The 27251-nt window shown below is 34.4% G+C and overlaps 1 long non-coding RNA gene across 1 annotated transcript; it reads left to right on the forward strand.

Moving 5' to 3' along the window:
* The first annotated feature begins 166 nt into the window (after nucleotides 1-166).
* On the forward strand, nucleotides 167-26968 carry LOC109498777. Its single transcript, XR_002741676.2, has 3 exons — nucleotides 167-278; nucleotides 9849-9940; nucleotides 26193-26968. It is a non-coding gene; the product is annotated as an uncharacterized LOC109498777 (long non-coding RNA).
* Nucleotides 26969-27251: the final 283 nt, after the last annotated feature.

Here is a 27251-nt window from a genome sequence, read left to right on the forward strand (position 1 = left end):
CCTTAACAGGCTGTTATTTGGGAACTAACCAACAGACACTGTGTGAGGCTCTTCTACAAGCTGAATATCTGAAGATGTTAAAACCTCCCTGTGGGATTGGCCTTCTTTTTTCTTAATTTTGAGATGGAAAAACACTGTTTTGAATTTCTTCTTCGCTCCAGTTGGCCAGCTTGGTTGAAAAAAGGAGCGATGTTTCCAGCCTCATGGATGATCCAAGGAAGTTATCCTCAGCTTTCAGGAAGAAGCTGGAGCCAGTGGAAATGTTACAACCCTGAAAGGTAACCCAGCCCTCTATGACAGAAATAACTCAGATGCAAAAGTACTCTTCTAAGACTGTTGGGCCAATTGGCATTGAGATTTAAAAATTCCACTAGGGAGAGATCTCAGCCCTGCTGATTTAATTACTAGGCTTTGCCTGACCTTATTTATTTAGATTTTTCTGTACTGAGTGTTGCTATGGAATCCTGCCTAAATTTATTTAGTAGTATTGAAAGAAAAAATTATGGCCCTATTTTGGTTAAAAATAACAAAAACAAAAATGGGATTTGTACAGCTAAGAAAAGATCTTATGTTAGAGAGACTTTTTTTTTTTTTTTTTAATTCCCAGATGCTTGTCTGGTCATCCAAGCCAAATGAAGAGAATTGTTGGTAATTAAAAAGTAATTCACTGAAGTGAGTGCAGCTGTAGCAATGGCTTTCCTGCCAGACTCAATGTGATCTATAGAAGTAAATCCTAATTGTTTCAAGTGAAAAAATATTCTTCACTTATGAGGATAAATCTGAAATGTTTATTTCATTTATAAAAAAAATTGGTGAATTTTTAGCAATGAAATTATAAAGAAGAAAGGAAAGTTTGCCAATTTGGCAAATATTAGCCTCACATATGTGTGCATCAGGATAATTATATACAAACTAAAATAAGCAAGTGAATATTGTACAGCCATTTTATTTCCTTTTTTATCCTTTGGGCTTAAAAGCCTTGAAAATAAGAGTCTGGAAAAGGGAGGGGAAAATGCATTTAAATTGTTTATTTGTTTTGACTTTTGAATATTGATAATACATTTAAACTTCATATTAAATATCACTAAAGTATGGATATTTTGTTAACTTTCTTTGAGCGTTTTCTTTGCCCAGTATTGTTTCTATGACCTTCAGATCTAAGTTTCTGCATGGTGAATACCTTCCATACCCACTGAAGGTATATGTTTCCTTTAGTTGTATTTCCCAGATTTGGGGTTGGGGGGGACTGTTGCTTAATCCTGTTAGCACTTTGAAAAATTTCCCCCCTGTTTTGGTAATTACCATGATTTTGAAACTACTTATTTCTCTTTCTGTCTTCTCTAAGAGACTGCTATTATTTTGAAGTTAAGGGCAGAAAACATTTTCACCCTTATTGTATATGCTCCACCTTCACACATCACTTTCAGTGCATAGCAGAGTCCTGGCACCCAGGAGAACATTGGTATAAGTAAACTGTGTGAAGAAACAGTGGAGGAATGATAAATCTTATAGAAACTCTTATAATTTATTTTGATTTTATTAGATGTTTACTGAAACGTATCAGTACTATTTTTAATGCATAAGAAATATTAGTACATGGGTTATATTTATTAATGAAATGTTGATTACTTGAAGTAGAGGTGGTTTACTGCTCTACTTTTATTAAACATATGCATTTTTTATTATACTTATATTCAAACTATGTAATGGATTCATTGAGAAACTGCATTAACCACAATTTAAAGCAAAGTTGTTTGTAAATATTCTAAGAACTGAAGGATAAAATTATTCTCTGTCAGAGTATATATGTATATACAAGAAAAACTTTATGGATCTCAATTGTAAAACACGACCTTCTGAACTGTTCATAAACTTTATGTTGGATCCATAATTTAAGTTATGAAATAAGTAAGACTTCTGTATTTAAAATACAAAATATTTAAAAGTAGAATTCAAAGATTTAATAGCTATTATTGCTTTAGAGGTTTAAAAAGAGCATAACATAAAACTGTATATGGAAATAGTAATAAGTTATTCCAAGCATGAAGGGGTTAAAAAGAAGCACATGGATAATCCTAAATTAAAAATTAAAGCATATTTATTCATACAGTAAATACATTCTGAGACACTCTATGTAACAATTACTGAGAATTAAAAATTATTTAGCATTTGCTTTCACAGTTACTTTCTAGTGTGGGTGAGGCAAGAGACAATAAACATGAATGAATGAATGAATGAATGAATGAATGAATGAATGAATTTTGATAGCGATATGTGAAATGAAGAGAAGTAAAGAGAAAAATGACAACTGGAGGTCAACCGATAAAGGTCCATGTCAGCAGAGACTTGAAGTATGGGAATGAATTATCTGGATAGCCAGGGAAGAGGTTTTTGGGGCAGAGGGAACAGTATGGTAAAAGGCTCTGTGGCAGAACTATCCCTTGATTGTTTCATAAACACAGGGTAATTTGTGTGTCTGAAATGAAATGAGTGAGACAGAGACAGGTGTAATATCAGATTGGAGAAGTGGCCCAGAATGACATGAAGCAGTGCAATGTAGCTTATGAAATGACATCTTTCATTTTGCGTAAATTGTGAAGCCACTAGATGGTTTGGAGTCAAGGAACATGTCTAATTGTCTTGAAAGGAACATTATTATTGTTTTGTTAAGAATAAACAATAGAAGGCCAAGGATAGAAGCAGTGAGACTGGTTGGAAGCTCTTGTGACTAGAATTCTATATTTAGCCGGAACGCCCTAGTGTGACAATACCTTCTATTTATGACAATTGTCTTTTAAGATTTGTAAAACCTATACTGCATAACAACTGTGATTTATTTGAATTTATCTTTAATATTTTGTCATAAAATGACTTTTACTTTTTCTTCTGCTTTTGGTACTATTTTTGAACTTGTACCATTTCTTTATCTGATTAACATGATTAATACAAAGACATGTAGCTTTATCTTAATATTCATGTACCTTGTGACATGTTGTTTACATAAACCATAACAATCCTGTGAGGCAGGAGTTATCATGCCCTACTTAACAATGAAAAGTAAAGCACCTAGAGGTTAATCAACATGCCTAGTTTTCTGCTATTAAATGGCAGATCTGACATTGAGATACAGGTGTCTTTGCTACCATGGACTGCTATTTTTCCCCTGAACCAATTGGAAGTTCCTAGTCATTATGGCTTACTGATTATAACCGAATTCAAGTGAAAGACTTATAGTGATTCTGTAATGCAAAAACATTTCCCAATTAGAAAGATTTAATAATCAAAAGTTATGTCTTTGGCTCAAAATACATATACTGAAAATTCATATCTATACTGCTCAATTGTTTTCTAGCATAATGATATCTATAAAACACCTGCAAAGAAATTAGAAATAATCTGTCTACTTCACAACTTTCAGACTGTTATGTTGGATAAAATATTTGGTCAAATTATTTATTTTTAAAATATTGACAAGTTGGCAGCACATTTCATATACAAACTCTTCCCAGAACAAAGTGTTGCTTATTACTTATGTTTTCTCAGTTAGCCTACACGTTATACTCTATATATAACCCGTTATAGACTATACATAAGAAATAACCTACTTTCAAATCTGTACATTGTCTCAATCTTTTTTCTATATAATAGGAAATATGTGATTCTTGCTACTAAAAATCATTCTTGAGATAGTGCATTCCTTCCTTTAGTATAACAATAAACATATCCAGTTTTTGGCATTTAATGGGAAAGAAATTTAAGACTAACAAAGTATTTGCAAGCACAGTTGATTTCTGTGAAGAATAAATAGTGTGTAAAGCCTTGTAAACCCACAAAAATAAAGAAATACTAGTAATTTATCCAACCATTTTCATATTGCTAATACACTTGAATGGGTCAATACACTTGAATGACCAAAAATGTATTTTTCAATTTATTTGTTGCAAAGTGTTGCTGGATGTTTAATTGAATTACCCACTATTTTTCAAGGAATTAATAAGTGAGATATAAAAAAACATGCAATTACAAATATTATATCTTTTTAATATTAGCATAGTAAGCTAAAATTAATATGCATTTTAAAAGTATAGAAAGTATGAATTGACTGAGAAGTAGTCAAACGAGAGAAGTGGTCTTGTGGGGGAAATTCAAAATATATCTCTTCTAAAAAATCAGTAACTGCTGTTGATATTTACCTTAGAATATTCCTTTAGCTTTTCATTTTATTTGGTAACTTTAAAAAAATTGTACATTCTCTGGCTGTATGAAATATAAAAATAATTTTTGAGAACTGTTAAAACATTTTTTAGATGCCTCTCTATATTTCTGAGGATTTATTCAAAATATATATTGAAACACACCTTCCTAACAAATCAACAGATTCATGGCAAAATATTTAAAATATCTATTTTCTCCTAGAAAAGAAAATAAACCTTTCACTAACTGCAATTAAATTAGTTATTTTTAATGAAACCTTCCCAAACTTTAAGATATATTTGATAAATGAAATGCATATTGATGGTCAAACTTATAGTCAAAGTTTTCAATTGTTCCTTTTTAGTGTCCATGGCATGATCTGGAATAGGCATGTCCCAAACAAGGGGAACAAGTAAAAATCCTGGCTGGACTTTGACTAGTTTATGTGCAGCCCATTGAGAGAGGGATAGAGAAGTAGGACATGAGGTCAGGGACACTACAAGATACTAGAGTTCTTATGTTCTACATAAAGATACTGGAATATATTTGGATGAAAATAGGAAGCATCAAAAGTCTTGAGCAGAGCAGTGAGGATCTGAATTGCATTTCAATGAGTACATTTAATTATTCATTGAAAAAAAAATGTCAGACATTCCAGATTAGTAAGGGACTTATTCCTTTAAAGAATGACATTGAAAAGCTAAAAAATTTCTTACATTTCACTGACATTCATAATTCTGGAGGTAAATTCAATCCTTAAAATGTTTTTCAGCACCTGACTTGGTAAGTGAAAATTAATCATATGTCACCAAATTCTTCCCCATTAGCCCCAATACAATTCTTCCCCATTAGCCCCAATGCCAACTCTACCTTCATTGCAACAAGTCAGATAAAATAAGAAAACAAACAAAAAGAAATTCTGAGAAAATCTGTTTGCTAGGTTTTTGTGTTTTGTTTTGTTTGGTTTGGTTTTACAGGGACTTAGGGATAGAAATTAATTTAAAGCTGAAGGGAACAGGTTAAGTATATTCTCTAAGTTTTATATTGTGCTGCTTGATGAACCTAGCAACTTGATAAAGGTAAGGACTTCACACTGGGTCAACATATATTTTAATACATAAAATATTTTATATGGGTGCCTAGGTGGTTCAGTCGGTGAAGCTTCTGAATATTGATCTCAGCTCAAGCTCCTAATCTCATGATTCATGAGATCAAGCTCTATGTCAGGCTCTGTGTTGACAGTGCAGGGCCTGCTTGGGATTGTCTGTCTACCTCTCTCTCTCTGCCCATGCCGTGCTCGTGCTCTATCTCTCTCAAAATAAATAAATAAATTTGAAACAAAAGAAAACAAACTAAAATAATTTATAATTATGAGTAGGGACATTTTACCTTTCTAGATGTTTGTAGATATTGTATCTTCTTGTGGATAGGTAAGGATGGATTGTGAAAGAAAGGTTGGGACACTCAAACTTAGAACCGTATTGCTTATAATTATGAAAAACATTTACAGTAGTAAACCTCTAATCCAACTTACATTTAACTGTACTTATGCCTTGCTCCTTAGCTATCTAAAATCCTTAAGTTTCTGGGTATTTTTTTCCTTACACAAAGATATTTCTCTATGTCTAGGTTTTTTGTTTCACAAACTTGAACTCAGTGCTTTCAAGTTGCACATCAAATGATTCTTCTAAATAAAGACAATATGTTTCCAAAATGTACCAGCTGATAAAATAATTTTCATCCCATTACATGTATAAGTCAGGAAGGACACGACTACAATATTTAATGGAATTATAGATAATTTTAAAGTCTTCTCACATAGTCTGAAATATTGTACTGTTAGAAAAAGTGATTAAAAATACTGCATTTATAAAGTAGATGCACAGAAGCATAGTTCTTCTGTCCTAATTTATCACTGTTAGTGGGAAAATGTGGAATCACAGAACCAGATATTTTAAAGGAAATTTCAGCAAACGTATGGTACATGAATCATAAAAAATCTTTACATGTTTAAAGAGAATGGTAAAATACACATTGGGAATTTCACATCTGTGGTTTTCAAAAGACATTCACATAAATTATAATATTCATTTTGCACTAACATAATACGAAAGGGAAAGCACCTATTATTATCCACTTACTATAAAGCAATGAATTAATATCTAAATACAAGCTTATCTGTCAAGGAACTGAATGAGACAAGAATAAATTCCTTGTCTATGCTGTCTTCAGTTAGGTCCTCATTGTAACTTCGAATTGCTAAGGGAACATGAAAATGACATTTCAAGGTAAAATTAAATTTGTATTTTTGTTTCTATTATTGATTGAATTATTTCTTATTTCCTTGAATATTAAATTTATTTTTTATGTATTCTCCATATTTAAGTTCTAAGCAAAATTAAATATGCAATATTACTTACTAGTAATATGGTAAAGATGACAAGATGTGATGTCAGTGAAAACCAGAGGTCTTTTATGTACATTTGTCCTTACCCTTGCGAACAGATTCTGGAAGACTCTAAGCTTTGGTGCAGCTTTTAAATGCAGTTTGAACATAGTTCCATTTAATAAACAAACAGATGCAAAATTAAAAATCTAGTTTTCTCCTTAACAAAGCACAAATGGAGATGGAGCGATGTCAATATTTTTTTTTCCCAAAGAAAAAGAAATGTTCAAAACAAGGACTCCATCTCAGCAGTTCTGACATGTTAATGGGTTTCCCTTCAACCTCCCACTATTTATCACAGGCTATTCAACAGCTCATTAACCTGTTACTAGGCTTTTACATTGTGTGACTCAAGAATCAAAGTTTTATGAATATTTTTGGTCAATTACTTTCAACTGTGCTACCCCTAAAATGGTATTTGCTTTCCAAATATACAAAATATAAAGATTTTAAATCTTTTGGATTCTGTAATAAAAGCAGAAATATTCTATACAATTGAAAAATAAATTAAAAACTTATCTATTTCATTCATTCATTCATTCAATAAATATTTATTGAGATTCTATATGTGATGAATATTATGTAAAGTATTTAAATACATTGGTGAACTAGGCAGGCTTTTCATATTCTCATACTATTTATGGTCTAGTCAATAGAATTGACTGCATATTACTCTATGCTGGGCAGGTTACTAACAGCGTCTATGAAAAGGGGACCAATAGATCTTGAACACCTCTGAAGCTCAAGAAATGAGATTACTGTTAAACACAACCAATGTATTGGAGGCAATTGAATTCGGGGGTATAATGAGGCCACTTGGAATAATAAAGTGAATTTTAAGGAGTTATGCAAATGTTAGATGTATTTTTTCCTAATGTGTATGTCTGTGTAATTTTGTATATGGGAATATGGCAAATTTTTAGAAATTGTATTCAGTTTCAATTATGTTGTATTAGTAAGACCTTTTAAATTTTACTTAATTTTTAAATGCTATGTCTTCAACAAGTGTTGGAATATGACTGATGATTAATGAGGCAAAGAAGACAAAGTCTATTAAGGGAAGTATGGATTATTCTATTGTACGTGGATTTTACACTGCTTGGAGAGAAAAAAACGTCGATTTCCTATTTTCTAAATATCTATAGTCTCAAACCTGCTCAGAAGCAGGGTTTCTCAATGCTAGGACTGTTGACATTTTGGTCTGGATAACTATTGTGAGGGTCTGTCTGTTCATACATTATAGGAATGGTTAGTAGCATCTCTGGCCCCTGCCCACTAGATTCCAATAGCTTCCCCAGCCCCTCTCTCCCAGTTTGTTGACAACTAAAAATGTCTCCTGACCCTGTTAAATGAATCCTATAGAGGCTGCAAATTGCTTTGGCTGATAACCATTGATTTAGGAAAACTGTCTCAACAAAACGTTGTTTTGATAAGTTATTTTGACCTATTTTATCTTTGGCTTTCAAAGCCTAAATTACATTTGCATCAGTGTTTTAAAAGGTAAGTTCAATGTGTATAAACTCATTGTAGATTGTAAAATGTATTATTTTATTCTTATGAATTGGGTATTTTGAATTATATTAAATATAAAATTAAAAAAAACCCTTTTCTTTAGCTTTCTTAAATGGGTAAAATTGATAAACTCTACATAAGAAACATAAAACTGCCTCATCTACACAATAAAGATACTGCTTTTAAAGTAAATAGTCATGGAAAAGCATTTTATAGTTAATATTGTTTTAAATAAAACTGAAATATTTTGCAGGCATCAAAACTTACTTGAAATACATTAATCTGTGCTTATAATTTGAGTATCGTCTTATGTAGGTATTTCTATATTGATAAAACTTACTATTAAGGGCTTGTGCATATCTCCAAAAAGCCTATCAAATGCATTTCCATATTTTCCCCTTCCATACCTTTTATGTTTATGTTTGTCATGCTTTGCAAATGTAGGGGCACCTGGGTGGCTCGGTCGGTTGGGCAGCTGACTACAGTTCAGGTCATGATCTCGTGGTCTGTGAGTTTGAGCCCCGCATCAGGCTCTGTGCTGAGAGCTCAGAGCCTGGAGCCGGCTTCCTATTCTGTGTCTCCCTCTCTCTATGCCCCTTCCCTACTCACGCTTTCTCTTTCTCTCTCTCAAAAATAATAAACCATGAAAAAATTTTAAAAAATGTAACTTGGAGGAGTGTTGGTATTTTTGGAGCTTATAGAGTTGGAGAAGAATAACTAGTTACAATGTTATAATTCATTGCAGTTGCTTTATAGCATTATATCTAATAATCGGCTATTTTGTTTATATCTGAGAAATTATCTCCTAATCAATATTTTCATATGCAATATGCATGGGTATAGTCTTACAAATGCATGCATTTTTAAAACAAAAGAAGTAAAACTAATGAAGACAATTTTATAATATCTTTAGGCTTTTTCTCATTATCTCTCAATATGTCATTAATTATTTTCATTTCATTTACTTAATTATCCCTCATCCCATATTGCTCAACCGTTCAGATTTTCAATCTTAATTTATTTGGAAACTAAGCCATGATTTTAAGTTATTACTTTGGAAAGCGACTAATAAAATTTTATATTTGGAGTGAATTTACCTTCTTTTAATAAGTTGTTTATTTATTCCTCCTCACTGTTGACCGTCTTTTCTAAGCTATCTCTGGTTTCTTTATACTTAACAGGTAATTAAAGATTTCAAACTAAACATGATATTACATGGACAGTCTTACCAATCTTTTGGAATTTATGTATTTATTTCTTATTGCTAGAAAACATATATTATGACAATAGCTATTTCCTGTACTACTTACTATGTTTTGTTTCTCCTCTTAACTTGTAACATTCACTAAGCTTCTTAGCAGCAACCTGGATAGACCACAAACTTACCAGTGGTGGGGAGTTTCTCTGATGGGCATGAAATCTGTAATGATAACTACTTGTATTTGAGGCATGTCTAAATCCATTTAGGCTAGAAATAAATACTGCTACCTTATAGCTATCTGTGGTTACCTGAGACTAGCAAAAATAGGAATGCCAACGCATTTGAAAATTTCTTTTTAGCTTTGTCCTTTAAGACACTTAACAACAAATTTTAGTGATATTTTGTTAATACCTCCTTTTTATTATTACCTTAATATTACTTTCCCAAAATTTTGTACCAGTTTTTCTAATCATCTCAATATCTCTTTCTAAACAGGGGAATAATGGAACAGGACTGAAGCTTTTAGGATTATAGCACTACCTCCCATACAACTGAAAGGAAATGGATAACTATGTGTGGAAACAGAGGTGAGTCTTCAGAAGGTGCCCATTCTGGAGAGAGAGAGTGGGTTGGAATGACTTAGCCCTTGGAATCTTGATGGTAAAAAGTAGAAGGAAACAAGGGGGCAGATTTCAAATGTCATAAATAAACATCTTCAAGCAGAAGAAACAGTACCCATAACTCCAATATAAATAGAAGTGTCATCTAGTAAAGACACTGTAATATAAAACAAAAAAAAATCTAGTAAGTAAAAAAACCCTATGAGAACCATGTGTTAACGGAAGTACAGAATCCTGAAATTCCATTGCTTACTTATCATGTAGGCAAAAAATACTAAAACATGTCAAAACTTTTCGCTTAGTGAGTTTAAGGAATCCTTAGTGAGTTTGTAGTAGGAATAAGTATACATATTTTGATTGAATGAATTTTAATATTCATTGGGTACCTCTTGATCTGCTTACCAGAAAGTAGTTGAGAAAATGGGATATAATATCAAGAAAAATAGATGTGGGACCTGTTTTCACAGGGCTCAATCGTTGGCTGGCATCAAAAAGTTAAAGAGGTTGGATTTGACATCCTGTATCAGAAATTTAAGGTCACGAAAAAATTGTTCATCATGATTATGGCCATATAGCATATTAACAGTCAATCACAGAAATTCCATGTTGTGGACAGAGGAAAAACATGGAAATGATTGCCTGCCTCTCCTATTTTTTTTTTTTTTTGCATTTCTGACCCCCAAAGCTTGAACAGTATCTCTTAGGATAGATACATTACTTTAAAATGAATAGAATACTAGTAAGTCCTTTTGACCAGATGACTGCTCTGGGAATCTGCTAATACTTACACCCTGTTTATGTCAAAATATTCATATGGGGTTTAAGGCATCAGTGCAATATGAAGGAACTGGTATATGATAAATGCTACAGTCATACTTCATGACCAGGCCTTAGTCCTGTTGTAGCTTGTTTTCCTCTCCTGCTATCTGAGTCCTATCTACTCCCAGTATCTACACTCAAATGTTGCTGTATTCAACATAGTTACTCATCGTCACTGATACTTATCCATTACAGTGCTTTACTGTGTCTCTACATTTAAAGGTTACTAACCCCAGGAATTAAAATATTTTTTTAACGTTTTATTTATTTTTGAGACAGGGAGAGACAGAGCATGAACAGGGGAGGGTCAGAGAGAAGGAGACACAGAATCTGAAACAAGCTCCAGGCTCTGAGCTGTCAGCACAGAGCCCGACGTGGGGCTTGAACTCACGGACTGCGAGATCATGATCTGAGCCCAAGTCGGCCACTTAACCGGCTGAGCCACCCAGGCGCCCCAGAATTAAAATATTTTTAAAAGCGTGTCCTTTATAATCTGTAGATCATTATTTTTGTAGTTCTACTAAAAAACTTTTAGCATATAAATATCAAAAATTTCACCTCTTTTCATAATACATGGTGAGATAATCACCAATAATTAGAAATATCCTTGTAAAATTAAACTCAAACTAACCAAGCTATAGTTATAAGTAATAAGATGCAACATTTCTTTCTATTGAACCTTTCCTTTTATCTAGGGCAAGTTAACAAAGTATTGGTGAGCTATCACTTAGAATTGCTGCTATTTTATTTTATTCTCATTTGTAAAAATCAGTTGTAAAATATAGTTCCAACCATAGGAAGAAAAGTGGAATAAAGGTACTTTGGTCTACAGCACTTGAAAAAATGTATAACTAATTCCAAATCTCTATTAATCTGGTTTGACAGAGAAATATCATTTCAGTTATTAGCATTTTGTCATATTACCTTTTCAGATTCTTATAGAAGTTCTAGGTTTCCTTTTTGTTTGTTTTTGTTTTTAATCTGCCAAAATTCTAAGAAGTCCTTCATTTCTCTCCTCCCCTGGGTTACTGACTGCTGCCTTGAAAGTCAATGGTGACTTTGCAGCTTCTGTGCTCTTCCTGAAAGAATGGAAATTGGCTCAGTATCCAGCCTCCCTAGGCAATCAGAAGGTTTATTCCTTCCTAAGATAAACCATTTACTCAGGGGAAAAGGCCAACATGATAGATGGCCAAAAATCTGGTGAAAATATGTAATAAAAATCAAATGGCTGAAAGACAATTTACCAAGTAGCCAGGTCATTAAATTGAAAAACTTACCTATTTAGCAAATATGATGTTTTCTAAGGATTTGAAAAATTCACAAGTTCTATAAGAACGTTATAGGGATGCCTGGGTAGCTCAGTAGGTTAAGCATCTGACTCCTGGTTTTGGCTCAGGTCATGATCTCAGTTTCGTGAGTTAGAGCCCTACGTCAGTCTCTGTGCTGACAGTGCAGAGCCTTCTTGGGATTCTCTGTCTCCCTTTCTCTGCCCCTTTCCCGCATGTGCCCTCTCTCGCTCAAAAATAAATAAACATTAAAAAAAAACATTATAGCTTTCACAGCATTTGAGTCTCCCTCATGAATTATAACTAGCAGTTCACGGTTACAGTTTAATTTTCATTTTAAATTGTTTTCTCTTTGCCTACTGTAGTCCTGTCCTATCACTTCCTCTATGAGTAAAGTACAGGATACCCTGGGTTCTTGCAGGGTTCGGGCTTATGACATTCGGGAATGCGTTTTCTTGTGAGTTTTGACTTACAAGCGTTTACAAAGGGTGGATGTCAATACATTTGTAAATCATGAAATTTTCTTAATTTCAACACACTTTTGATCCTTATCCAGAAATAGAACTTGACCTTATCAAATGTATAGCTGGTGTATATTGAAAAGAAATGAGATGTTCAGTGTCTGAAATATGAATGCATACACATTGGAATTCAAAACCAAAGCTAATTGGCTGAATCAATGGTCTGAGATCTAAACACACACACACACACACACACACACACACACACACACACACACATATTAAAATTAAAACTGAACCAAACTTCAAAAATATTCAAAGATGTTGAAAACAACCCATGCACTAAAATTTGCTAAAAATTTTGCAAATATTTAACAGGAACATGTTTTGTGATAACATGTAACTTGACAAGTATAATGAGTTGTTTTGAGTTAATTTATTAACAGTGAAATGGCTTCCAAAATATAAGGCACTTCTCCAGTGGAATACTTAGCAAAGTCTCATGAATAAGCCGGAGCTTTCACATGCATACAAAAATGAGACTTGTTTGAGGTAGCTTCCCCTACCTATCTTGTAAAACCTTCTTAGGCAAAGATATGCAAAAGGCCAGATTCTTCCTTTGGAATGGAAGATAAGAGGAAAATGTTTTTAAAAAGTGGAAAACAAAAACAAGCTGCAATTTTAATGCATCATTTTGAGACATCAGAATATAAAGAAAATACAACAATGTACTTGTAACAAGTTATACAAACCATAAATGAAAACAATAAGCCCATCACATGATTGATCCTATGCCCTGTACCTGCACTATAAAATTATTTAAAATGTTTTGGGGATAAAGAAATTGGTGCGTTAGAGATCGTATCAGCTCATTACCTGATCTATAAAAGTAAATCTGTAGAAGAGTTAAAGCATATTTACACCTTCTCGGTGTTTAATTGTTGCTGAAGTATGTGTTTCATATTTTTAGTAAAATATTATATATCCTTTCCTTGCCAAAGATCAAAAAGGAAAGGGTTCAGGAAAATGACATTTGAGAGTATGATAAAAGACCCAATCAAACATGTGTTTTACAGTAAGCACGTGACTTGCTTCTTCCACTGTTTAAACCATTTAAGGAAGAGGGTGAACTTACTGCTTTTGTATTCTTCAATCAGGTTTATTAATAGAATATTGAAAGACATTTCTTGCTTTTCTCTGATTACAACACACTTTTAACCCAAATCCAATAAATCACTCATTTATTTGCAATTGTAATTTAAGCACAATTTAAACACTATCAATAAGGTTACTATGTAGCCTTGCAGCGTACAAGACAAGAATGCAAATTTGCTGCTCAATTTCATTGCTAATGGATTTTTTTTTTCTTACAGTTCTTTCTTCATGCTTTTGTTATGCATTTTCTAAATCACTCACTGCTAAAGTTGTTAGGGAAGTGGTCCCTGGTTACATGGAAGTGATCTTACTTCTGCTCATACCTGCTTTGCCTGCAGCTCGATGCCTCAGACTTCATTGTGCATTCCGTGCTGGCGCCTCAGCCGGCTGTGTTGCACTAGTTGTGACACCGGCACTGATGTGCAGCAAGCATTTCTGTATTCTAGATGCTTTTGTTATGCATCTTCTCTAAATTCCTAAGAAATGTTCATCTAAGAGTTCAATGTAACTGTTCAGCTGATTTAGGGTTTTAACTGAGAACCTGCCTAAATTTCTTCTTGTGGCAATTTTATCCAACCTTCTATGCAATGCATAGAATCTCTTTTTAACATTTGGTGTCAAGACAGGCTGAAATTTAAGTAAATTCCCAGACTCATTTACAATTTGTAGCATCAATTTCAAATGTAGAAATTGGGAGCCCTACCAGTAACGTGATACTCCTAGAATTATGTGTAACATTTGTTAAATTAGTGAAATATCAACTCAGTTTTCCTGAGAAAGATAATTAAATGTGTGGTAATAATAATAATAATAATGATAATAATAATAATAATAATGATAGTCTGAGGTGGTTATAATACATAGGAGAGGAACAGCATCCATATTTGAAGATCAGAAATTGAAATATCATATATAACTTGGACAAAAACTAGGCTTTAAAAAGATCTGGGATCATAGAAAAGGAAAATTTATTCTAGCAATGTAAAGAATTTAGAATACATGCCAGCCTTCTAAAACTAGGGCTTAGATGCTGTAGATACTGTTTAAAATCTTCAGTGTGTTCTCTTTCATGCAAAATACACATGTGTGCTCTCACATGTATATACTTACACACACAGGGTTGGCATCTGCCATTGAACATGCATAGATACATAAATCTTGATGGGGTTTTGGAGTGATGGTGGGGTTTGGAGCCAACAGCCAAGGAAGAATTCTTGAAGACATCTTTGGTACAAAAAAAGGTGAATTTGTTAAAGCTTGGGTACAGGACCTGTGGGCAGAAAGAGCTACACTGGGGTTGTGCAGAGTGACCGATTATATACCCTCAAGTTGGGTATAAGGAATTATACCAAGTAAGTCTCTAAGGAATTTTGGAAGCAAGATTTCCAGGTCTCTGAGGGGCTAGCTGCTGTTAGGAAAATTACCATTTATTACCATTTAGTAAAACCTCAGTCATGAGACCCTTCAGATGTATATCAGGGGGCCATAAGCTTGGAATATGATTATCAGCATATATGTTAGGGGAGTTGAAAAAAAGGAGGTTTGCAAAGGAATTTTTATATGTTCAAGGAGACTCACAGAAAGGATCCTTGGGGGTTCAGGATAATGTTAAGCCAAGATTGCCTTTTGCCCCTAGCAAAGTGTGATCATTGGAGGAAGCTGAGCTCCTACAGGAAGATCACTCTGCCTCTTTCAAGGACTTGTCAATGAGCTGTAGATAGTAAGATAATTAAATTTTTCCTTTGCCTTTGTTTCCCACACCACCATGGCAAGCACTTAAACTCCTTTCCTTTGCTCTTGGGTAGCCAGGAATGTCCAAGGAATATCACACATATTCCACCTGGGGTGGGGGGGAGGTGCTGTTAGCCTGTACTTTGCCCTCAACTTGCCTTATCTCCTCATCAAATCTGACTTTATAATCAGAGAAACGACCCTGTTTCTCAGTCTTCAGTGATATTGGTCAGATGTCTCTATAAAATAACAAAGGAAAACAAAATATCACACACACACACACACACACACACACACACACACACACACACACACACTTCTAGTTCTATAATTCAAAGCCAAAAAATAACCATACTATATTCCATATAGTAAATGGAAACCAATAACCTAAACAAGGTCCCTTTCTCCTGTTAGCATTTTTCTTTAGCTCTGTCTTTACCAATGTTTTCTTCAGGCACACTATCCACTGTAGGCTTTCACTTTAATGTGTGTAATAGATGTGCATGTGTATGCTTATCTGTAATTGTATGATATTGTTTCATGAATATGTCTGTTTATATTTTACACAAGTGCATTTTACTTTTTGTTGCTCAATAATTTGTTCTGAGTTATGCATGTATGCATAACATCCTATTATATAAACCAACTTCACTTTAATTATTTACTATATTTATTTTTGGTTGCTAATAATCCTCAGATACAATGTAAAAATGCCAAAAATACTGGATTTCATTGCCCATTTCTTCATTGCTAGTTATTTGAAGAACAAGATTATCATATTGATGCAGAAAATGCAAAGGCAAAAAAAATGTAGATAAAATTAAATTTCCTTATAACTTGCAGGCTATTAACAAATACTTGAGACAGGCAGAGTATGACATTCCTCCAAGAACTCCCAATCTTAATGTTAATGCCTTGTTGAATAAAAAAAACAACCTTAGCTTGACAATAGTTAGGCCTCCAAGGATCCCATAAATCTTTAACATATGAAAATTCTTTTGGAAACTTCCTTTGTCTCTACCCTTCCCAACTTCAAAGTATATGATCAGTTGCTCCTCATAATGCTCCTTTCTGCCCACAGGTCCTATCCCCCATATTTTAACAAAAAACACCTTTTGCACCAAATGGCTCAAAAATTCTGAACTGTTGGTTCTAACCCCCACTTCAAATCACATCAATATGATTGAACTGATGGAGAGGTGACCCACAGTCACTACCAGGGACAACCTTCCAATTCTACAGAAACTAAAATTGACACAGATGAAGAATTTTTTTAAGTCATTGGATGAAAAATATAGATGTCTGTGTGACTTCTTCATAATGATCCTACATTTTGAGTTTCTCTTTTTGTGAAATCTAGAGGTCTCGCAATTTTAAGAAGAAGGTGGAACTAGGGCACCAGGGTGACTCAGTTGGTTTAGCATCTGATTCTTGGTTTCAACTCATGTCACGATCTCACAGTCTGTGAGATCAAGACCTACATTGGGGTCTGTGCTGACATCCCCAGAGCCTGCCTGGGATTCTCTGTCTCCCTTGTTCTCTGCCCGTCCCCCACTAGCACATGTGCACATGTGCTCGCTCTCTCTCTCTCTCTCTCTCTCTCTCAAAATAAATAAACATTCAAAAACAAAAGAGGGTGGAACTTCATGAGACAATGACAGTCTTCTAAAGCCAGCACAGTCTGGGACCTGCCTTAGCTGCTGCTTATGATATCTATGCTTAACCTATACACTTTTACTCGTTCTTTCATATAAAAAAAATTCCAGGTTAAGTGATAAATGGTCAGAATTGTTACTTTTTATTTTCTCTTGGAAATGCCGTCAATATGAACCTGTGTCTATTTATAATTATTCTGATAAGGTTTAGCTGCCATTCTAAAGAAAATCCAAATAATATTGGTTTAAACAGGAGTAAAGCTTATTTATTTCTTATGAAGCTCTTCTTATCTACTCAATCACTTTGGCATTACATCAGAATCTTAAAGAGGAGGAAGCAGGAGAGAAAGGGGACAAGAGGAACTTTTGAGTCATCTTTTCAAATTTCCAGGCAGTTCAGCTTATATCTTGTTAGTCAACACTTATTCATGTGGCCGTGCAATATGACTTCTTTATTCCAGGCAGCTGTGTGCTCACGATTGGGAAACTATTTGTTGCTATAGAGACAGGCTGGTCCCCCAAAATATGGCCCATCTTTGCAATTCTTTGTGTAACTATATGTCCTTTGCTTCTTTGCATCAAACCAGTACCTCTATCTGTTACTGCTTTTGACTTCAGAATGAGCATTTGAACTGTAGATTTTTTTTCTTGTAGTTCTTTGAGCTGTGTCAAGGAGAGTCCTCATCATTTGCTGTGCTTCTTGTCTTCACTTCTCTCCAGATAACTTCTGCTCAGCCTCAGCTGCTTTTGGCAGCCCCAATATGTATTTTTGAGTTTGGGATTATATTTATCTCCAAGATTCTCTAAAAATGAGACTTCTGAGTTCTTCAAAAATTCAAAAATACATTCTTATGCTTTTGTAAAGATTCCAAGAGGATAAGGAGGAAATGCTGAAATACAGTCTTGTTTAAAGCAGATGTTCTTATAAGTATTTTAAATTCTGTTCCACTGAAAGAAGAAAAAGGGATAAGAGGGGAAATTTTTGTTTAACTTGTAAAGAAAGAGTAATTAACAAGAAGTTGAATAAGTTTTCTTATAGAATAAGTACACAAGTACCTAGATAATAATGTGATTAAATCATCCTTGTGGAAAAAGGGTATAGTAAATGGGAAAGAGAGAGAAGAGGCTGGAGGAAGCAGGTTGTCATTCAACTTGCAAGTGATCTCTCAACATTTTCCAGACCTGTGGATTTTAGAGGAATTTATTTTCCATGCTTTGTGATGTATTTGTTTTAACTAGATGTACAGAATAGTTGTGACACCCTAATAACCAAGTCCAGTTAGCATCAATATCATTGATATCATCAATGTAATAAATCAGTATAACAGCAGTCCAGTGGCATGGAGAGGTGAGCAAGGTTGCTCCAGGTTAGACTATACTGTAGGATTAGAAGTTACATAGCTATAAGGTAGGGCAGAAAAGATGTATTTCAGGTATGTTCAGTTGAAAGAAAAGCACTTCTGATGGTTTTTACCAACAAATACAGAGGAAAAAAAAAAAACATTTTCCAGATCAATAGCTGCATACCAAGTGCTAGCTGAGGGATATGTTAATTTATTCCAGCTATGAAACTTCATCTGTAACAGCAGCTGCAATTGGAGTCAATAAGTGATTGAGATGATAATACTCTGCCATTATTCTCCAAGATCCGTCTGGATTGTGTATGATCCATATAGACAACTTGAAGGAGAATGTAGCATGAATCATCACCCCTGTAATCTTCAAGTTTTCTAGAGTGGCACTAACCTTGGCAACATCCTTATGATTGATTTGGAATTACCGTTTTGGTAGATATAACCAGTTCTAGTGGTCTCTATTTGACCTTTCTTGTTACAAGAGCCCAGGGAATCAATGTGGAAATTCTGCCAGTTGCTAAGTGTGACTGTTCCAAATTATGGAAAATAACATCAGGATGTGTTGAGGGATCCAGCAGTCCCTCTGTGAAATGGGAACATGCCCAAATGCCATTGCTCACTTAACCTTCATAAGCCTCAAATCTGACTGGCGGAACACAATGGCATTTCAGGTGTCCAGGATTAAGGTCACTTCAGAGACAGAGTCCAGAAATCTCTCAAAAGTCTGATTATTTTCTCTTTGCCAATGCTCAGTTACCCTAGTAAATGGTCACAGGTTATTTGAAGGAAGGGAGGAAGAAATTTTAAGTATTTATTTTTTGGCTTTATGGAAAGACTTGGCCTCTACTTCAAGAGACTATAGGTCTATGAAGTCACTTCAATATTAGAATTCATTTAGAGACTGCAGTTATCTATTATGGTGATTTAAATACTTTTGTTAACCAAACTTAGACTTAGTTACTCATATGAATTTAGTAGACTACCCATATGTTTCAGTTTAGAGATACAATGTTCAAGCAGTCAATTCTAAAAATTTCTGCCCATCAGATTATTAGGATTTTGGATTGACTTTGTCACCCATTATGGTAAAAATGCATTCCTTGTTTTTGACCGTTAAGAGTCACAACTTGATCAAGGCCTGATTATCCTCATTGAGCTTGGAGGACTCAGTTCTGTGGCAATAGTTCCCACTATCATTTCTGGTTTACAAAGAATAGCCCGTCACAGAACTACTCAAGCACAGAAGGGTTCCACTCATGAATGTATTTTCTAGATTTAGCAAGGACTGTCCTTTGTAAGCTCTGTGGGACGTACTTAGCAAATTTTATATGATAAATCCATTCAAGCATTCCAGTCTACTCCAGCATTTGGATATCTTCATCTACAGCAAACTAAAGAAGGTCTGGTATTTCTCCTTCATTTAGTACAGTGCAGAATTGAGTCTAAAACAAGAAAAATATTAATGGTACTCTCCAGCCAGTTAGCCAAGCTATTGCATGCTCAAATTTCTTGAACATTGATATGATATTGAGATGCATTGGATGTGTAATATCTATTTTGGAAGTCTAAATTCAGCCTGATCTAACATATTCTCAAATTTGATTTAACACTTTGAGAATAGATTTCAACCCATGTTCCCTACACTTCTGTCTATATACATTTGCAAAATCTTGGTAATCCTTTTGTATATCAGACTTTCTCATGAGTCACACTTTGTACATCATTCTCTGGCCTTGTTGGAATTTAAGTCCATTTATAGATCTAGAAGTAATGACTTGTGGGTAGTTAGGCCTGGAGTAAGATCAGAAGTCCCTTAAATAATAATAGTACCACAAGGGAGGCTATAAAAGTTTTTTTCAGGCAAAAGTAGACCACCTCCTCAGATAGGGAGAAAATAGTGTTTCGACTGGTAAAGGAGGCTTAGCAAAAATTTAGGGATTCAAAGTCCTTGGCTTAAGTATAAAAGCATAATCCCATTACAATTTTCAAGGCCCCATTACTCCCTAAACATTGACTTTTTTGTCCCTGTCTAACAAGGATGCTTTTTCCTTCAGTTTACAATTACATGTTCCTTGCATCCTTTCAGCTCTCACTGGCAGCATCCTGGAAGCCCGTATTTTACTAGCAGTCTGTTCAAGGAAATTTAACTTTTCTTTATTATACTCCCCAAAATTTTCCTGGCCTCTGCCCACTGCCTGATTCCAAAGGCTCTCTCACGTGTTTAGGTATTTGTTACAGTAGTATCTCACTTCTAGGTAATAAAATCTCTTTACTTGGTAATTTTTTTAAATTTAAGTTTATTTATTTATTTATTTATTTATTTATTTAGAGGGTGCATGAGCAGGGGAGGGGCAGAGACAGAGGGAGAGAGAGAATCCGAAGCAGGCTCTGAGCCATCAGCACAGAGCTCGACATGGGGCTTGAACTCACAAACTGTGATATCATGAACTGAGATGAAATCAAGAGTCAGATGCTTAACCGATTGAGCCACTCAGGCACCCCTATTAATTTTCTATTATTCCCCCCCTCTCCCAAATAGCCACACAAGTAGTATCTTAAAGCAACACAGATTTGTTATGTCAAGGTTTCTGTCAATCAGGAATCTGGACAAAGATTAACTGGTTTCTCTGCTCAGGGTCTCACCAGGTTGAAATAAGTTTTCCATTGGGCCTCCTTTCCTATCTGTAACTCAGGGTCCTCTTCTAAGCTTATTTGGATTGCTGGCAAAGCCAAATTCTCTTTGGTTGTAGGACTGAGCTCCCTGCTTTCTTTCCTGTGGTCCACCAGTGGCTATCCTTAGCTACTAGAGACTATTAGCAGTTTTTTGCCCTGGGATTCTTTCCACTGCATTGCAGTTTGCCCCTTCAAAGTCAGAAGACAAATTGTTTATTTCACCTTGTTTTAAGAACTCAGCAAATTTGGGGTGCCTGGGCGGCTCACTCAGTTAAGTGTCTGACCCTTGATTTCAGCTCAGGTCATGAACTTACGGTTCGTGAGTTTAAGTCCCACATGGGATTCCGTGCGCATAGTGTGGAGCCTACTTGGGATTCCCTCTCATTTCCTCTCTCTCTCTCTACTCCTCCCCACCCTCTCGTTCAAAAAAATAAATAAATAAATAAATAAATAAATAAATAAATAAATAATAAAATAAAAAAGAACTCAGCCAACTAGGTCAAGCCCACATAGTGTAAACTCCTTTTGATTATTTAAAGCCCAACTGATTAGTAAATTAATCATAAGAATGATATTGTATTATATTCACAACTTCTGCATTCATGCAAGGGGGTGGTATTATACAAATCATGAACACTAAAGGACAGGAATCTTTTAAACTATCTTAGAATTTTATGTATGACACCTAGTAAAATCCAGAAATATAAAAAAAACCACAACATTATACTCCTTATTTTCATGAAACTGTTCCATGACAGCAACTTATTGATCCTCCAAAGTTTTGTCTCCTATAGATACATTTTTTTAAAAATATTTATTTATTTTTGAGAGAGTGAGAGACAGAGCGGGGGGAGGGGCAGAGACAGGGAGAACAGAATCTGAAGCAGGCTCGAGGCTCTGAGCTGTCAGCACAGAGCCTAATGTAGGGCTTGAACCCATGGACTGCAAGATCATGACCTGGGCTGAACTCATGCTTAACCAACTGAGCCACCCAGGTGCCTGTCCAATAGATACTTAATACAAGTGTCTACAGGTGATAATTTAAGTAACTGCTTTGACACTTCATGCCATAGACTACCAATGGACGTTTTACCACTGGAAACAGTCATTAAGCTTTTAAAGAATTTTTTAAGTGTTTATTTAATTTTGAGACAGAGAGAGAAAGAGAGAGAGACAAAACACAAGCGAGAGAGGGGCAGAGAGAGAGAGGGAGGCATGGAATCCAAAGCAGGCTCCAGGCCCTGAGCTGTCAGCAGAGAACCTGATGCAGGGCTCGAACTCACAAACTGCGAGATCATGACCTGAGCCCAAGTCCAGCGCTTAACCGACTGAGCCACCCAGGTGCCCCTGTCATTCATGTTTTGAAATATAACCAGGGACAGAACCACATCCAGATAACCCAGACCCAATTCAAAGAACCCATGATTAAGATTCTGTTCCGGTAAAATCTTTTAGTTTACTTATTTTTCTAAAGTTAGGGTCTGTGAAACCCTAAAATTAGGGTCTTGTGAAACCACAAAACCACTATGAATGAAATCGTATGAAGGATTTATCACAGTGTTTAGGTCTTACACAATTTGGGGGCTAGTTGGGGAGTATTTGCCATTCTTTATCCTGGCCCAAGATCAGAGAAGATGAAGGAGTAAATCACTTGGGAACTAGAGAAGCTGCAGTTTCAGCTGATGACCAAACACATTAGACTAATGCCAACAAGATGACCAAACACGTTAGTGACATGTACAAGCTATCACGGAGACTGTCATCCTCCTTCAATTTTTACAGTATAAAAACATGGCTCCTATTTCACTCCTGCCTTCACACCCTCACAGAAATTTAGCCTGTCATCAACACTAACATGGGACCATATAGTAAAATAATTCTGAACAAAGCGATTGTAGCCTAAGTTGACTCCGTAATAAACCCCACAATTTACAAAATTATAGCTACCTGAGATTCAAATGAAATAGTATGCAAACCTTTCTTAAAATATTACATTCTGTCAGGTAAGTAAATATTTACAGATGTTGTATTTCAAGGCATTTTTATAATAACAGAAATGTGAAATCATAGGCATTTGGACACTATTTTACGTACCACACTTCTCAAAGAAGAAAATAGATTTGTATAATGCATAGTTTTGCAGTTTGTTTTACTAACATAGAACCATCTTTTACATTGCAATATTTCACAATTCTGTCTTCTTAAAATTATTTGTTTAGGCAGTTAAATTTTGGCTTGACATTTCAAAATCCCTGATACATATTGCAAAGTTATAGAAAGTCATAATAGAGACAATTAACATCTTGGTTCATCTCTCCTATGGTAGTACCCGGTCCTTTGTTATAGGCTATAATTTACCTGTCCTTCAACACAATTTACAGGTTTCTCAGAACAGTAGTACTCTAAAATAATAGGTTCTTGTAATACTTTACAGTTACATCTGAACTTCAGAAATTTTACACGTTGCTTTGCTTCTTTAGAGTATTTTCTTTTTTGTCGGCATATCTTATTTTTTTAAAAACATGTTTCACATTTCTCTTTGTGGGGACTATGTTGCCCCTTCTTTCAGATTCTGCGTGCTTCCACTTCCTCCCAACCCCACCCTGGCCTAAAGCAATGACTCAAATATACCCAGAACTTAATAAATGTTTCATTGACTTGAGCATTCCCAGCAATGTTTTTATATTTGCCACAAACTATGTAGCTTCCAGCCTGAGAGTTTATATACATTTGAGAAAAAAATTATTGACTTTAAAATAACCTCACCCTTCACAAATCATTTAAATAATGAGGTTTCTTAAAGACTATTAATCAAACTATACGGAGAAGTCATAAATATTGATGAATTGTTTAATACTGTTGTTGTTAATGACTGCTCATTTTATATAAGAATTCAATCTTTTTTTTCCTACGTATCATTTGGTAAAGCTCTTTACTGACTGAACAGAATGGGAATGATTATCAATTCTTTTCTTGCTTTGATGTACAGTCTGTGCCTGAAGGAAGATAAACTAAAGCATACATATATCCTCAAAGTTGTGATGCTTGTTCAGAAACGATATGAATTTGAAAGATTATGCAGATAACATCATTCAAATAGCATGGCTTCCTATTTCCTGATTTTTTTTTGCATTAGTAAGTCTTTGTAAATTCTATAAACTCTCGAATTGTCCACAATTATTCACCAGCTATGCATGAATACCCATGTATCCAGGCTGAATACTGTAATTATCAGGACTGATTTTTATTGTGAAGTTATAACCACTTCATCTCTTTCAAATGTGAATCAGACTTAGAAGAATGTTACGTGCTTTGTAAATGGTAATTAGGTAAATATGTGAAAAAAAAGAATGACTTTAAAGGGGAAACTGTAATGGTTTTCTGACTTAACAAATTAGAAGGGTGGCTGATTACAACTGAATATTTATTGAAGATGTCTTTTTAAAAAAATCAAATATTTTAAGAGTCTTCATTGCTTCCTGAGTCAAAATTGGATCGCTTGACTTGTAAAAGTCAAGGTTTTAACCTCTTCCCATCTTAGACTTAAGTACTTTCATATGCGATATATAGATACAGATTTAAATCTGTGCTTGAAAAGTAAAAGATGCAAATGAGCACAGGGTAGCTAAATTAACATGGAGCAGAAGCTATATAAGAAGATTTGAGAAGTAGGCATAAGGCAAAAAGGTTTTGGAAAGAAAGTGCTAATTCAAGTATAAAGATTCAATGCTTTCTTCTTTCTAAACATTTTGTACATCATCCTACCATGTTCATCATGTCTGATAATTATGGTTTGTTTCTGATATTATAATATTTCTCCATAAAGTAAATAGCTTTACTACTGGCATAAATAAAGTTATAGTACCTTAAAGATTACAGTTTGTTGGGATTATCTTCCTAGAGATCTTATGTATCAAAAATCAATCAGTATAAGACAGTTAAGCAATAAACATCAATTTATCTACCATATACATAAATCTGACTTTCAAGGAATCCTAACTGAAGTTACCTTACCCAGTTAAATGCCCGAATTATAGACACTTTCCCAGAGTAGCTACGTCTGTTGTTGGACTAGGTCACATTGACAGTCTTAAAACAAAACAAACAAAAAACAGGTTATAAATGTATGGAAAATAAAGAAACAAACAAAAACTAGTGTCTTACTTACAGAAATTTTCAAAAGTGATATCTTGCATTTTTATTGTAGTAATATTTCCCTGAATTTTTACCCTATCAACATGAAAGATCTTATGGGGATTATCCAAATATAAACTCATTCTAATGAAAGGTGATTTTACTACTGAGGAAGAGACATTTACCTGGTTCAACTAAGCAACTTACACATACTTAGTTCCATCATGTTTTTATTTTTTACAAAGATATTTAAGGGCACCCGGGTGGCTCATTGGTTAAACGTCAACTCTTGGTTTCAGCTCAGGTCATGATTTCAGGGTTAGTGAGTTCGAAACCTGGGGGTAGGGCTCCACACTGACAGGATTCTCTCTCTCCCTCTCTCTGCCACTCCCCTGCTCTCTTGCTCTCTCTCCCTGTTCTCTCCAAATAAATATAATAAACTTAAAAAAAAATTTAAAAGATGCTTAGTCAACATCCTTCAATTTATCTAATATGTAATTATGAACTTAAATTCTTCCAAATTCTAGAGAATCTAATCACATTTAGGAAGTAATGTAAATGGATCTGTTAGAATAAAAGTTGGAGATGAAGACATCATTAAAAAGTCTGATTTTACAAGGAAATAGAGCATTCAAAATTCAACCTCATGAAGTCATGGTGTGGGTGGTGGCTATTTCAGTTTGGTTTAGTGAAATAAAATGGAGGTAGCATTCTACATAAAGTATAACATCAACTATACTTTAAATATATAGGGTCAATTTATGTATAATGTGAAATTCAATTTTTATCTTTTACCTTTTTGCGATGTGGGTTTTTTTTTTTTTTTCTGAATGGTTAAGAAGGATATTTATTTGTTTGGCTTTGTCACTTATATACATAACCAGCATATTTTTTTCCCTCTGGCTTTCTATCCCGACTTCAAGTGTTCAATTTTGTGATGTTTCTGACAGAGGCAGTGGTGACCAGTGTGCTCCAGACCTTGTCCTTTGTGCTGCTGCCTCTGGGCCATGGAGTCCCAGCAAACACCTCATACAGGTCTGCTTGCTTTGGATTGTTTCTTCACAAAGGGGGAAATGTGTTTCTCCCCTTCTCATTTACCTTTTCCAATGTTTCATTTCACTAATCTCTCTTCTTTTCTTAACAGCTTTACTTCCTTCATTGTTGTTTTTTTCTTTAATTTTACTTTATTTCTAATTGCCTCATCTTGAATGAGCTTCCAGTGTCTAAAATTAGAATTCTTCAGAATCCTAAGAAGATCTAAGGAGACATTAAATGTGTTCCATTTTCCAAAAGACAAATCTGGAACATTTAAATTGTTTACTAAAGGTCATATAATACTAGGATTCAAAGTTCTTTACCATTGGGACATTTTATCTAAGGAATGATTGGGATTATATACATCACACTACCTTTCAATCAGAAATTTATCAAGGAAAACCTGCCTTATAGTATGACCTTTGGCTTTTATAATTCAGATTGAAAGAATGCTTGCTCATTTTGCCACTGAGCACATTAGCATCCTGTATCTTCACAAGGTTAATTTAATGGACTGCTATGCATATTGATGAATACTTCTGTGTTTTCTCAAAGTCACCAAATTAGAATTTCTGAATGTTCATTAGCCACATATGCAATAGGAGTAGTCTAAAGTCAATGAATTTCTGTTATGCCCTTTCTAAAACTGATATTAAAATTGCATATGCAAATTTAAGTTCAAATTGTTGTGATAAAAGTAGACATGTAAGTAAAAAAAACTCATTATTTTCATTTTTCAAAGTTACTAAGTTCATTAGTGGTTATTTATTGGGTTAAGACATTGAATCAGAAAATGGGCCTCTGTCTTTCTCTGAGTATTCAAGTTTAGAAATGCCTTACTTAAAATGCAAGAAATTTCCAGTAAGTTTCCAGGCTGCAGAGATACATTATTTATGTTAACAAACTGGAAAGAGTTCATTTGCTTTAATATTTATAAGGGAGATCAATGAGACATACAATGCAGTATTACTAAG

This window comes from Felis catus, chromosome A1, assembly GCF_018350175.1.
Source record: "Felis catus isolate Fca126 chromosome A1, F.catus_Fca126_mat1.0, whole genome shotgun sequence".
In the NCBI taxonomy this organism is placed as follows: Eukaryota; Metazoa; Chordata; class Mammalia; order Carnivora; family Felidae; genus Felis; species Felis catus.